The 12,745-nt window shown below is 43.1% G+C and overlaps 1 protein-coding gene across 6 annotated transcripts in view; it reads right to left on the bottom strand.

Annotated features, from left to right (window-relative positions):
* HIC2 (HIC ZBTB transcriptional repressor 2) overlaps positions 1–12,745 on the bottom strand; it is a 73,940-nt gene that overhangs the window by 4,957 nt on the left and 56,238 nt on the right. For 3 of the 6 annotated variants that reach the window (XM_062590025.1, XM_062590024.1, XM_062590023.1), the window contains one exon: positions 3,831–3,974. The gene's annotated coding sequence lies outside the window, so the exon portion shown is untranslated. Of the gene's footprint in view, positions 1–2,332; positions 2,399–3,466; positions 3,524–3,830; positions 3,975–6,812; positions 6,881–12,745 lie in introns of those variants that run through there. The other 3 variants (XM_062590026.1, XR_009960158.1, XM_062590027.1) reach the window with 3 other exon arrangements.

Below are 12,745 nucleotides of genomic sequence, written 5' to 3'. Positions count from 1 at the left end.
ATGCATACTGCTCAAGAATATCCAGAGTCAGCCTGCTACTGCGCTGTTTTCACTACAGATACTGCTTTCCTTCTGCATGAATCCATGAAACAAAATCCCTCAATATGATTTTTATTCATTCCTTAAAGGAGAAATGCAAGAAGGGAAACAGTGGCCAATAATATTTTTCACCTATGGAGACTAACAAAATGTGTGTTACTGAACTAAAAGCAAACTTACTCACCGTTCATGTGGCACTTGAAGTAGAGGTCTAAAAAAACCTCTGTATACACATTTGTCTAAGCCTTTGCAAGAAGTACAGGATTGCTGCAGCTACTAATGGGAAATACTCTTAAATTTTTACTTCTGTTTTTTTCTTTCTGCATTAAATGATATCACAGTAATGAGCTTGCAGGAGCAAGCCCTTGGAGCAAGGATAGAATTATAATTCTGCTATTTACTGACCTTCATGAGGAAGATAATACTATTATGAAACCTCTGTATGTTCTGCAGCTGAAAAATTAACATAGTACAAGTTGTTTAAATTGCCTCTATTTATCCCATATGTCAAATTTTACAAAAGTATTCATGTTTACAAGGACAAAGTATGGGTTAGATTACTATCCTCAGTAGATTTTAAAAGCAGTGGTCAGGTTTAAGCACTACAACACTGTCTAATAATTTGAAGAGTTCTCAGAGCTGAAGTCTAATGTGGACTTAGCATCCCAAGTAAAATTTATGTAATGGAACAAGGCAGCAAAACCTTTAGCCAAGTTTAAAACCTCATATTTGAAATTTGCCAGGAAATCCCCACTGAGGGCTTTTACCAGGACAGCCACATGGGTCAGAAAACACCTTTTACTGATGTACTTCTGCTGGCAAGAACTTTATAGCATCAACCTGGCTTGTGTATCATGTGCAGTCCCGAACACAAATAAATCCATTCCAGATGTTTATCCAGAGCTGACCAATTCTACACCCTTCTGTAGCAGTGATCCATCTCAGGGATGGGGGAAGAGTGGAGTGTTGGATACCTTATTTGCAAAAGAGAAGCAGACATTATTCCTCAACCTGTAGCGATCCCAAAATCTCACTGCTAGTCGAAAGCATGGGCCAAATATAACTATGAGATTAATACAGTGTAAAAGTTAGCAGATCTTCTCAAACAAATGGCAGGTACAGCCTTCCTTGCAAAAGCCTTGCTTTTGTATTAGTTCTGCAGGGACAGGCTCTTAAAAAATCCGAAACGCTTGGATAACAAGAACAACAACAATCGCCACCATCCTCTCTTCCTGAAAAATCACAATGCTTTATATTTCTTGTATTTCGGTATCTCTTTTAAGAAGTTGTCCTTTTCTACTTTCTGGAAGAAGAAAAAACAGTTCAAATATTCAATGATATTCCCAGTTCAGAGGAGCCCTAGCTCAGAAGAGGATCAGATACATTTCTATTAAGAAGACTAAAAACAAAACCTCAGGAAAATGCAAATGTCTCACTGGGGCCAGTCTTTTACTATTTAATTTGGTGAGCAAAATTTCACTCCTTTACATTTTCTCAGCTGCAAAACAGGACCAGAGTAGGCTTTGGCATATAGCACTAGAGATGGTCCCTTTTCAGATTCAGGTTGCTTCCTAGTCATTTAGGGCATTCAGTTTTCGGAGCAATGAACCTGTTCAATGATTCTTGTGAAAGTGAGAAAAGAAGCGAGACAGAGGCTCTCCACTACCTCCACTATATCCAAGGCACAGACACAGCACATGCAAAGATGTGAAAATACAGGACACAAATCACGGAATACAGTAATGCTGCAAGCGGATGCCACACATCAAAGGTATGCAAGCTAAGAGTTGATAGTGTCTTCATAAGCAATATTGCCCAAGGAACTGGGTAACTGCAAGTTACTAATCAGTGGCTCAGAGCCAGCCTGGGTCACACTGTGATCCAGTGGGCATGAAGGTTATGCAGAACACACCAACTGCTCCAAGAGCTTTGCTGCTCTCTCTGCAGAGCAGGAAAAACTTGATTTGCTCTCCATTTCAACAAAGACTCTGAAAGTCACTGAAAATTAGATTGCCAAGTACAGGAGAATAGGAGTCCCTTCACTCCCTTAAAAAGTTTAAAATCTACATATTCACTACAGATTTGATTCTCTGTAATACTGCTAAATCTCTTCCTAAAATTAATTGCAGAATGAATGCTGAATGTGTTATCTTAGCAACCTCTGGCAGGAGGTGCTGTTTGATTTCACCTGTGAGTTATAGATTGCAGCATATGAACATTGTTTACCTTTTAAGAAGCAACACCAGTGAAGCAAAGAATCAATCAAAAACAGATCTAAGGAACCACTCATTTCACGTAGAGGATTTGTGGATGGATGAGAAGGTTAGACAGCGAGCACCTGAATAGTGAACTAACGATACTGCAGATAAAAACCAACAAACAGGTTAGATGTGATGTATCAAATTAGATGCCATTAAAGCATTAGCCTACTGTGCATGTTATAATATACCTATGAAAGACAGTGGCCTTTTTACTTATTTCTCCACCTTCCCAAACAGTTCTGCTGCATTTAGCAGACACTGCAGCAGCCAGCATAGAGAAGATCAAGGCAAAACAAAATCAGTTGTCTCCTGTGTTGCTCTCTCACACCAGTTTACAGTGTTTCTCCAATTTTTTGACATAAAAAAATCAGTCCAGCTGCTACTGGATCTGTGTGAAACTGAAACAGATCACTTCTTCACCTTTCAGTTTCAGATGATCTAACTTTTTTCGAGCACTTGAGGACCCCAGTAGGAAGAGACTTTTCCCATTGCTCACTGGCTCATCTGACCTTCCTCATCCCACATCCCCACAGAACCTATTTCATTATTCTCCTGAGGTATCGTGAGCTGGGCTTTCCTGGCCGCTAACCTTCCCCCCAGGAGCTGCAGTTGGCAGGTCGTTAGCCCATGCCTTGTGAATGTATTCACACTGGAGAGCAGCAGAGGCAGGCCTAGGAATGCACAAACTGTTAGCCCAGGTGGTTCCCTATCCCCAGCTCCTGTGAGCAGGCAGACAGCAGAACTTGAAAGCAGAGGCAAGAACATGCACTTTTTCATCGTTGCCCGGGGAGCAGCGAAAGCTGTGCAGGAGAGGCTCAAGCACAAAACAGGACGCAGCACCCTTGTTTCTCACACAGGAATATCTCATACTTCGAAACAAGTAAGACCAACATGTCAAGTTAGTGAGTGCAGAGCAGGGGAAGGGAGAGAAAGCAGCATGCGGGGCAGAACAGGATGTGCAGCTGATGTTGCAAGTGTGAAGGAGAATGGAGGATCATTTCACAGAGGATATCACATCAGCAAACTTAAAGTGGCCCTTATTTAGTTTTGTTTCATTCCAATTAGTGCCAGGCAGAACTGCCCTCCCTGCTCCCTGAAGCAACTCTTGCAGGACTCCCGCAGAAACGATACAGATTTTCTTATGGACACAAGCACCTGTTTGGTACCTTTGTGCAGCAACGTTTGGACATTAAGTACGTAGGCAACACATGCTCAACTGCTACCAGCTCCTGGCCCAAGAAGGAGAAAAGAAAGAGAGTCACATGATGTCCCCAGTCCCTTCTTTCTCCTGTCCTAGAATAACAAAATCTGACATGGCTAGTCCTTTCCCTGCTCCTTGGCAGATTGCACAGGAAAGGGGAATCTCCATAGGTGAAGAGGATAGGGGCTCTATGTGCATGAAAGCACTAACATCAGGAGAGCAAAGTGATTTCTAGTCAGTGCAAGGCTTCAGCAAAGCAGGAACACCTTGCTATACAAGCTGAGACTATGAGCAGTAGAATGCAGATTAACCACTTGGTTGCCGCTTACCATGCCAGGTACATTGGGCTAAAGGCACCTCCATCCAGTGCTGCCCGACGTGCCAGGTACATCCCATGATGTTCCATTGAAATCACAACAGGCCATCAATAGAACGTGGCTGCACGGATGCAGAATGGAGAACCAGCAGGGACGCTGTTAAATGCAATTAAAAAACTGCAATCAAAATTGAAACGTACATTTTAAAACGGCCACCTGCCTTAAAAATGTAACTGCTAGAACAACCTCCCCTCCACCCATCTCCCCAGGACTGCTGAACTGCAATGGAAACAGAGGGGAAGGTCTCTGAAAGTGTCTTGGATGGCTCTTTCTGACCATCTCCATGTAATGTTCCAAAGGCAATGAGCTTCAGGGAGATCAGGCCATTTAGATAAAAGAACAGCAGATCCCAGAACTTCTGCACCAGCTTCCTTCTGCCCAGGAGATCAGACAACTAAATACCACCATTTAGAAATGCTTCTACGACAAGAAAAATCTGGTGCCAGAGCTTCATGGTCTTGTTCCCCGCAAAGTACAGGCAATGGAAGAAACATTTAAAAGCTGCCACTGATCCTCTGTGTTGTCTCCATTTCCCTGTCCCACTTCCTAAGCCTTCAAAATCTTGCTTTTCTAGAGATGTCATGGCATTGAGCAAGGCAGGGTTCTTTGGCTTTTGTTACATCTGTTGAGGTAAAAGAAAATACTGTGTACCCTTCTTCTATTTATAATGATGTTTCACTGATAATGTTTAAGTCTCCCTGTTCTTAGAGACTGGAGTTAAGTTGATTCATGGTGAACTACAGCTGGTGCGAGAGTCACAATACTGAATGTTTCTGTACCTTAAGACATGTAATTCCACCCTTCCCTGCCCAAAGGAAAAAGCAACAAGATCCTTTCTATGCCCATGAAAGGCACATCCCACAGATCCACACAGCTCATCAAACTTAAGATATCCCCAGCAGTGCATATCCTCCTTCCCGAGCAGTTCCTGTAACAACTGAGGCAACATTATCAGGGAGGATAGTCTCAGGGTAGGTGCAAAGTACAGGTCCCTCTCTAAAAGTGCTGTTGCTACCCCAGTAGAGAAAAAAAAATCCACAAGAACAACAGGAAAGGAATCCTACAGCCTTACAGGGATTTAAAATAGGTTTTTATATACTCATGGCAAAGTGGTGCTTTTCCATAGCTCTTGTCACACTGACAGTTGCATGTTTCCAGCTGTGCTTATAAACATTTTATAAATTAGAGGAATATTAATTGTAATTTCAACCTTAAAAGATAAAAGGCCAACAGAAAAGACTTGCAGTAGTGAATCTGCTTGGATGAGAGTGAAAGCATAGGAGTACACTGGCCTGTCAGATAGGAAATGTCGTTGTGTAAAGGACACTGAACGCAAGGAGATAGTTCTTCATTCTTCCTGGACATCTGCTGGGCTCAGGCCTGGAATAGAGTTCCCATCATTCCCACCTGGATCCTAACCCCCACAGTTCTGAAACTAAGTCTCTTTCATGCTGAACTAATAGGTCTTTTGATTCAGATTGGCCTGTTTTGACTGCTGTAGACTGAAGATTTTTAAATCTTGTCAATACAATAAAGAAATGAAATGTAAGCAAGTGTCTGCTTACTGACCTGGGCTGTGTTGAGCCAAAAGCATTTGCTGAACTAGTTTGAACAAATCACTGCCAGCATGAACAGGCCAATCCACATTCAAACAGCATTCTGCTTGAAGCATAAAGAGCCTGAGCCTCAAAGTGCTGGAGCTCCCCCCTCTCCAAGTGAGCCAGCACAGGCTGGAGTGCAGGCAAGCAACACAGTCCTGGCTGCATCTGCCAGCATCAGAATGCTGACAAACACTTGGCAATACTCGGCTTGAGAAAGGGGTGCTGGATGCTGCAGGAAGGTATTTCTTGGACTCATTTTCAGACGGTAGCCCTAATGCGGATATATACACTGGGATTACAACAATTTACTTCTTCCTACCATGAAGCAAGAAGCTCTTCTTCATAGTTGTATTTCCCCTCTAGGGCAGAGATTAACAGAGAATTGTTTAAAGAAAAAAGGTGTTTCCTAATGCTAGAACTTCATGCTGCAGTCAGAAATGAAGTCAGTCAGTCCTGCCAATTCCTAAGCAGAGCTCTTGTATAGCATACATTTCGTTTCACTGTCAACATGAAGGAGATTAGGACTACCCAAAGCCCTTAGGTGGGAGGAGAAAAAGAGAGGCATGGACATCAGGATCTTGTCAGGGAGAGCCAGGCAGTAAAAATTTCTGCATATCTGCAGAGCACAGCTGATCTCAAAACCACAGGATGGCACAAAACAAAGGAAGCCTCAGAAGCTAGTGAGGGGCAATAGATGTTGGACCCTTCTGCAGCCCTGTAACAGCTGAGCAAGCTCAGCTCCAGCTTCACTTTGATATTGTATTAGAAGTGATATAGGTAGCCCCAATGCCCCATGCTCATCTAATGATTCCTTATTGCATTAAAACACCCACATTGTTCAGTGGAGCGACCCAGCCCACACTGGAAGAAGGATACAATCTACCATCCACCTGTTTGGTTCCCTTTGGTATGCAAAATTCTTCTGTTTTCCAGCTACCTTTGAGCCTTGATGTATAGAATTCTCCCTTTACAATGCAAGAATTTCAGATTTGACAAAAGGATTATTGCTACCTTGCCGCTAATCCTAGAGAGTGTTAGGCAGAATTAACAATGAATTACAGGAACTGGGAAAATGCTTTTTGTATGAAAAGCTTGGGACCTGCCTTTCAGTATGATAGGGGATGCACAGGGTGGCAGCTTCATGGTAGGCATTGCTTTGGGGGCAAGAGTGCACAGCATGGTAGAGAAAAAGGAAAGTTCTGACTCTTTTCTAGTCATGACAGCCTTGTAGCAACCTCCCAGTTGCAGCACAGCATTAGAGTCCCGACTCACTACCAGTACAAACTGATAGCTGGGTTGTGAGCTGCAGCAACACTGGAGCAAATGCACAGACCTTTCAGCTGTCCCTGCAACTGCAGGGAATCTCCAGGACAGGGATGAAGCAGACAGCTGGGAGTGTTGAATCCACGAGCTATTGTGATTCAGACCCCTTAGTTACAGAGTTTGTTAGCCCAAACAGGGCCTTGGAGCACTGGAAGAAATGAGAGAGGATTTGAAAAAGAATTGGTTCTCCCAATTGGCTTGCTTACTTTATTTCTTGTGTGAACTCGGCAAACTTTTGTAGTAACAGCAGAGAGAAGCAGTCTGCACAGGAGCCTCTGCACACAGAACGCTGTTAATATCATGAACTGGTTGCGGCAATTTACAGTAAGCTCCATGCTGAGGGGTGTGGGAAAAACAAGGACTCTAATAGCCTTCGACCAAAATGTCATCACTGTCATCATATAGCAGATACCAGTGAGCACAGAAACAAGTTTTGCTGTCTCATTTTTTTTTCTCCAAGACCAAATCTCATTCTGTTACCTCATTCCTACCTGCAGGTGCAGCAGCAGTGATTCTCCCTAACACAAATGAGTAATTCCTTACATACCTCACTGTTAGCATTTTAACCACTATTCTTTTTTCTTTTGCCAAAAACTGGCTTGATGCTCAACCTTGTGCTTCCTAGAGAAGTCTTTGCCTCTAAGTGCTAATCTGGCTTGAGATTCTTGCTGTGCACTACTCCTGTGAAATTTGCCTGAAAGACTCCTGTGAAGTCTTTCAGGCAAATTGTTTAAGAATTGATCCTGACAGTATCAAAACCTTGTGCTGTACTGCCTGTCAAACCTCCCTCAGACTGGACCCCAAATCCTCATACGATTGGTCCTTCGTAACCACTACAAAAGTGTTTCTGCAGCTCTGAGCCCAGCTGATAAGAAGGTGCCAGAAAGCAACTATCGTTTGTAAGGGCAGAAGCCGTAATGGACACAAAGTTCTGCAAATTATCTGCATGGCATCCAAATCTGTCCAAGCTGAGGATGTCCTAAGGGGATGGCAAGACACAAGAATGTTGGTGCTTATGTAATGTTATCCATTTTCAAAATTCTTCATGTTTCCTTGACTGATTCCCCTCAGACACTACCGGTGCCCAAATTCTAATTTCAGCTGTTTTATTCATCTGTCTCTTTCACTTGAGGCTTCAAGCTTTTATAAACTCAGCTCACAGGCTGCAAGGGGATCACTATTAATATTCTTCCAAAAGTCACCATTTCTCGGCAAGGTTCCCATCCTGCCACCTTTATTCTGCAGCGCTGCACAACAGTGTCTAGGGCTGCAGATACCTCATGCGCCTTCGGCCAGCCTTCTCTGTCAGAAGGTTTCTGAGCTTAGGGGGTTTCAAACCCAGGCACACTATGAAAGGCAGCCCAAGCAAGGTCATGGGATGTTGCAAACCTTACTACAATCCAAAGCAAAGAATCTTCCTCCTTTCTTTCCCAACACACTATTCTTGTCAAGGTCAAGAATTTTCTGGCAGTTCTCAAAAGACACAAATTACAAGCTCTTGTCATGAATCAAGACTTAAACCAAGTCTCTATTAAAAAAAAAAAAAAAGTGAAAGGAGAGGGGGCAAGGCAAGGGAGAAGGTAGTTTTACCCAAAGTTTAGTTTTGAAAATGGAATTCACAGCTTATGCAAGTGTGTTACCCTGTAATCTGGAAGCTCCTCAGAACCGGACCCATAGAAGCATTTTACACAGAACCATATACACACCCCGGAGCAAAAGAGCTAGCGCTTCCTGCATCCATTCCAGTTTGTTCAGCTTCTCCTAAATCAACACTGCCAGAAGGCAAGACAGCACTATAACAAATTAGCACCACTCACAATTTGTTGAGTTGCTGTTCCATTGTTTGTTTATTTAAAACACACACACGCACACACACACCCAAGCCTCACAAGCTTGCTCTCTGCTGCCATCATCCAAGCTCCAGATTTGTTGTCTCAGAGACAGAGGCAAAGCACAGGCAGCGGATTAAACCCATGCAGAGCAATAGTCACTGCTCTGGATCTCTGCCTGGGTTTTGCTTTCACTACAAGCAAAACAAAAAAAAATGCCCACATTGCTCAAGGTCGGCAGAAAAAAGGTGTCAAAATCCTTATTTCAGCACTTGACTAGGAGACTGTTGTTAAAAAAAAGAAAGCCACAGGTTTGAAAAGACCCTGCACTAGTAATACTGTCATTGCTAATACTATTTATGAACATCCAAGGGATAATCTGTATCCCTTACCCATTCACAGGATTATAAGATCTTCAAAATAGGAAACACATCTTACTTCATAAAGCACTGTATAAGTTTACAAAGCACAATATACATGGTAATAAATAACTCTCAAAGTGAGCAAAGATGTGGCAGTAAAACCTGAAAAAGTGCTGCCGTTCCCGTTTCATTCTATGCTCTGAGTACTTCCACTGCAGGATGAGACTGGTTTTTCCAATCTATTAAGAGATTATCTGAGAAATGCGCTACACTTTTATTTGCACTGGAGAAATTAGTGTTTTATCATCAGGTGATCATGATGAAGATGATTAAAAAAAGCTGTAGGAGATTCTTATCCTTCCACCAAATACAGTCTAATTTGCCAGCATGTACGTATGTGTCACTAATGATTCCTTTACACAGCAGCTGTATCTCTAGGCACTTACCCATGCAGAGCACCCTGATGCCTGAGCAACTGCTCAGCGGTTGCATCATGTAGCCTATAGAGACAGCTTCTCCTTTACTTCTCTGAGCTGCTGCAGACATAGTTTAAAGCACAGTACCCCCTCAAATCTTTATATGCTTTCATTTATTTATTTTTAAGACAATTTTGGGGTTTATGAATGCTTGAAATGGTTGCATCTTCTGGCTGCTGTATCACATGCTACCAGATACCTACATCATCCAAAGCATCTCTGTCAGCCTGGGTTGAGCAAGGTTTAGGTTTCTGGACAGGTGAACAATATCTTTGCAATTATCCCCACCAGTGTAACAACAGCTAAGGAAAATACTAGATTTTATACTCAGCTTGAGACATTTGCACGGAATTGTTTGGGCTCCAAAACAAGTAGAAGAATTTTATTCTTTGGATAAGCTATAGTTTATCAAATGATTAAATACTCAGGCTTAAGTATTTCAAAAGCTACCTGCTTTTACAATTGTCACCTAAGGAAATTGCTAGGCAATTTGTGCGTTTATTTCCTGCCACAAACAAGCCTCAAAGAGCATAGCAGAATGGATCATCCTCTTTCTTTCAGCACTATTAAAACCATCTCATTTGGTAACTATTCTCCCAAGATGGGTGTGGGGGAGTAAAAAGCTGGAGCAGATTCTATTTATAGAAGATAACCTTGGGAAAAACAGGAGGTACCAGAGGAACAGGCAGGAGGGGTGAAGTTGTGACGGTACTGAAACTAGTAGGAGACACAGGTGTACCAGGTCTCCGTGCCAGAGATGGTGCTGGGAACGCAACGGTGGCCGCACCTCCTGCAAGATCTAGGCTTGGCGGGCAGGTTTCGTAGGCACTCCGATGGGAATTCAGAGGCATATTTAAAAGCTTGAGCAAGAGTTTTTAAAAAAATGGCTATTTTAAAAGGTTTCTGGATTACTTCCCATAAAGCTCTCCCTTGTCAGCAAGGAAAGTGGTTAAAGGAAAAACAAAACAAAACAAAACAAAACAAAAAAAAAAACAAAAAAAAACAGAAAACCCAAAACAGCCAGAGGGACTGAAACCTCCGTTACATAGATGAAACAACTCAGCAGTTTTACAACTACATAAATCGGATCAGGATCTGGCCCAAGGAGTGATACATGTACAAACTACCTCTAGCAGCCACAGCCAACACCGATACTACATCTTGGATTGGAAGGAGAGAGAGGAAAAAAAAAGGGAATTCTTATAGCCTTACCACTTCCAGCAGAGCCTACTAAGATAATAGCATCAAGAGACTCGCAGAGGATGGAAAAAGTATGTTTAGTGTGGATATATTTGGCCTAAAACCTCTCTCTTGGCGTAGTGTATTCCCAAACACCTGTACCTGGTTGCTTCCAGTCCCTGGCCCTTGGCTGCGCGTCTCGCAGCCACGCAGAGCTCTGTCGCGGAGGAGGGCTGAGTGAAGGGCTGCGGCGTCGGGCCGCAGTGCCGGGGCCTCGGCGCTGCTGCCACCCCTGGGCCCCCCCGGGGCCTGGCCGCTCGACAAGGGAGACGCCTCAGCTGCTGCCGTGTAGGGCAGAGCCATGTTCTGGTGCAGTCTGACTTCCTCTGATCCATCAAGTCAGTCCATCTAGGCTTAATCTATCTCCTTCTGCAGATATTTTCTTGGCAGAGACCTTACTCAGAAGTTTATTTATTTATTTATTTTAAATGTAGGGGGAAAAAATCCTCAAATCCCCAAACTAACAACAGTCACCCACTGTAAAGACAAGCACAGGTGGCATCCTTCTTACCGTCAGGTTATCTTCCATCACTGAACATGCCTGTCCTCAGAAGGAGGCTGTGTTCTTTCGCAGACAGACTACCATGATGCTAACATGGCTTTCGCACACTTTCTTTCTCTGCTGTCCCAATGTAAGACACCTGATGATAATCTCGAATCCCCAGACCTTCCCAGGACCAGTCATTGCGCACGCACACACACACACACACTCCAGGCAATTCATGTCTTATGAGATCTGTAATGTAAAAACGCTTTTCATCTTGCGTTGGGGGGGGGAGGGCGAATAGCAGGGACTTGTCTAGAGAACAGTTTTAAAAATACAGTAATTCATCAGCTTGATTTAATGCAGCACACCTGCATGTGAGAATGTTGGCTCAAGCAGAGATATTCCCAGCAGTATGCATTTGCTTACAAATAGGCGAGATGTTTTGGCACAGCCGCAGCATCCTATAAAGAAGCTGGTTTTGACATGTTGCAAGAAGACTTGGATTTTCCAAGTCCTCTCTAACTAGGAGGCAGTTCAACAAACCCAAAGGAGGCCACTCCAAAATTTGTCTTCAGTGTGTTCTGATTTTCACCCAGCTTTCTGTTACTTGCCATAGCCAGAAAAAAATGCAGATGATTTTTTTTCAGGTTTCTAAAAAAACAGACAGGTCAGGAAAGCACTATTATGTGTAATGTGCTCTTTCTCTAGCAGCAGCAGTGGGAGTGCTGAGGCAAGGTTTACTGCTCACATTTTCCCCTGTTGTTTTTGAATCAACAAATAAAATAAGTGTCAAGTTTGGTAGATTTCAAAGCAAAAGGTGGATGGGGTGGGGGATGATTGTGGTTTTAAGACAGTTGTTCATAACAAACAGTGAAGTTGCTGAGAAAATAAATTCTGCCTTGTCATCTTGAAAAATGTTACTTCTTTCCCCTCCAGAGAGGCCAGGCCACTGGGAGACACACAGAGCTCAAGACAGGCCTAACAAATATGCTGCCCAAAAGTGACTGACATGGCTGGGTCTTTCAGTGGGATATGTGTACCCAAGGCACAGTAGAAATTCTTACTCAGGCTGGCTTCCCCCCCCCACGTATACTTACTATTCGTATAAAACTTCCATTGTAGGAGACAAAACCAAAGAGATAGGGAGAGCATAAAGCACATCAGAACTTCAGAAGGAAGCATCACTTCTGACCATCTCTAAATTGAAAGAAAGGTTGACTATTACAATCCAATATTTCTTCTTTAACTTAATTTTTATTTTTCTGGGAAGTTTCAAAAGATTATTTTTTTTTTTAGTTATTTGTTTTTTAATGGGTCGTATTATCAAAGGAGTGACCGAGGAATCTAAAAACTTGGAGGAGAGTTTTGAGGGGGAATACTTTAGAGAAAAGCCTCGTAAGAGGATCCCCTCTCCCCTAACAGACACCAGGTTCGTTCCTCCCGCTGCTCAGGCGACCAAATGCCCTTTTGCCTCCCCGCGAGAGGGGCAGAATGCAAAAGATCTGGCATAAAAGGCCTGGAAGACACTGCACTCAGTTGGCCACATGAGC

This window comes from Rhea pennata, chromosome 17 (genome assembly GCF_028389875.1).
Source record: "Rhea pennata isolate bPtePen1 chromosome 17, bPtePen1.pri, whole genome shotgun sequence".
NCBI lineage: Eukaryota > Metazoa > Chordata > Aves > Rheiformes > Rheidae > Rhea > Rhea pennata.
The sequence above is the reverse complement of the archived record's forward strand: the minus strand, read 5'-3'. Positions and strand labels throughout refer to the sequence as shown.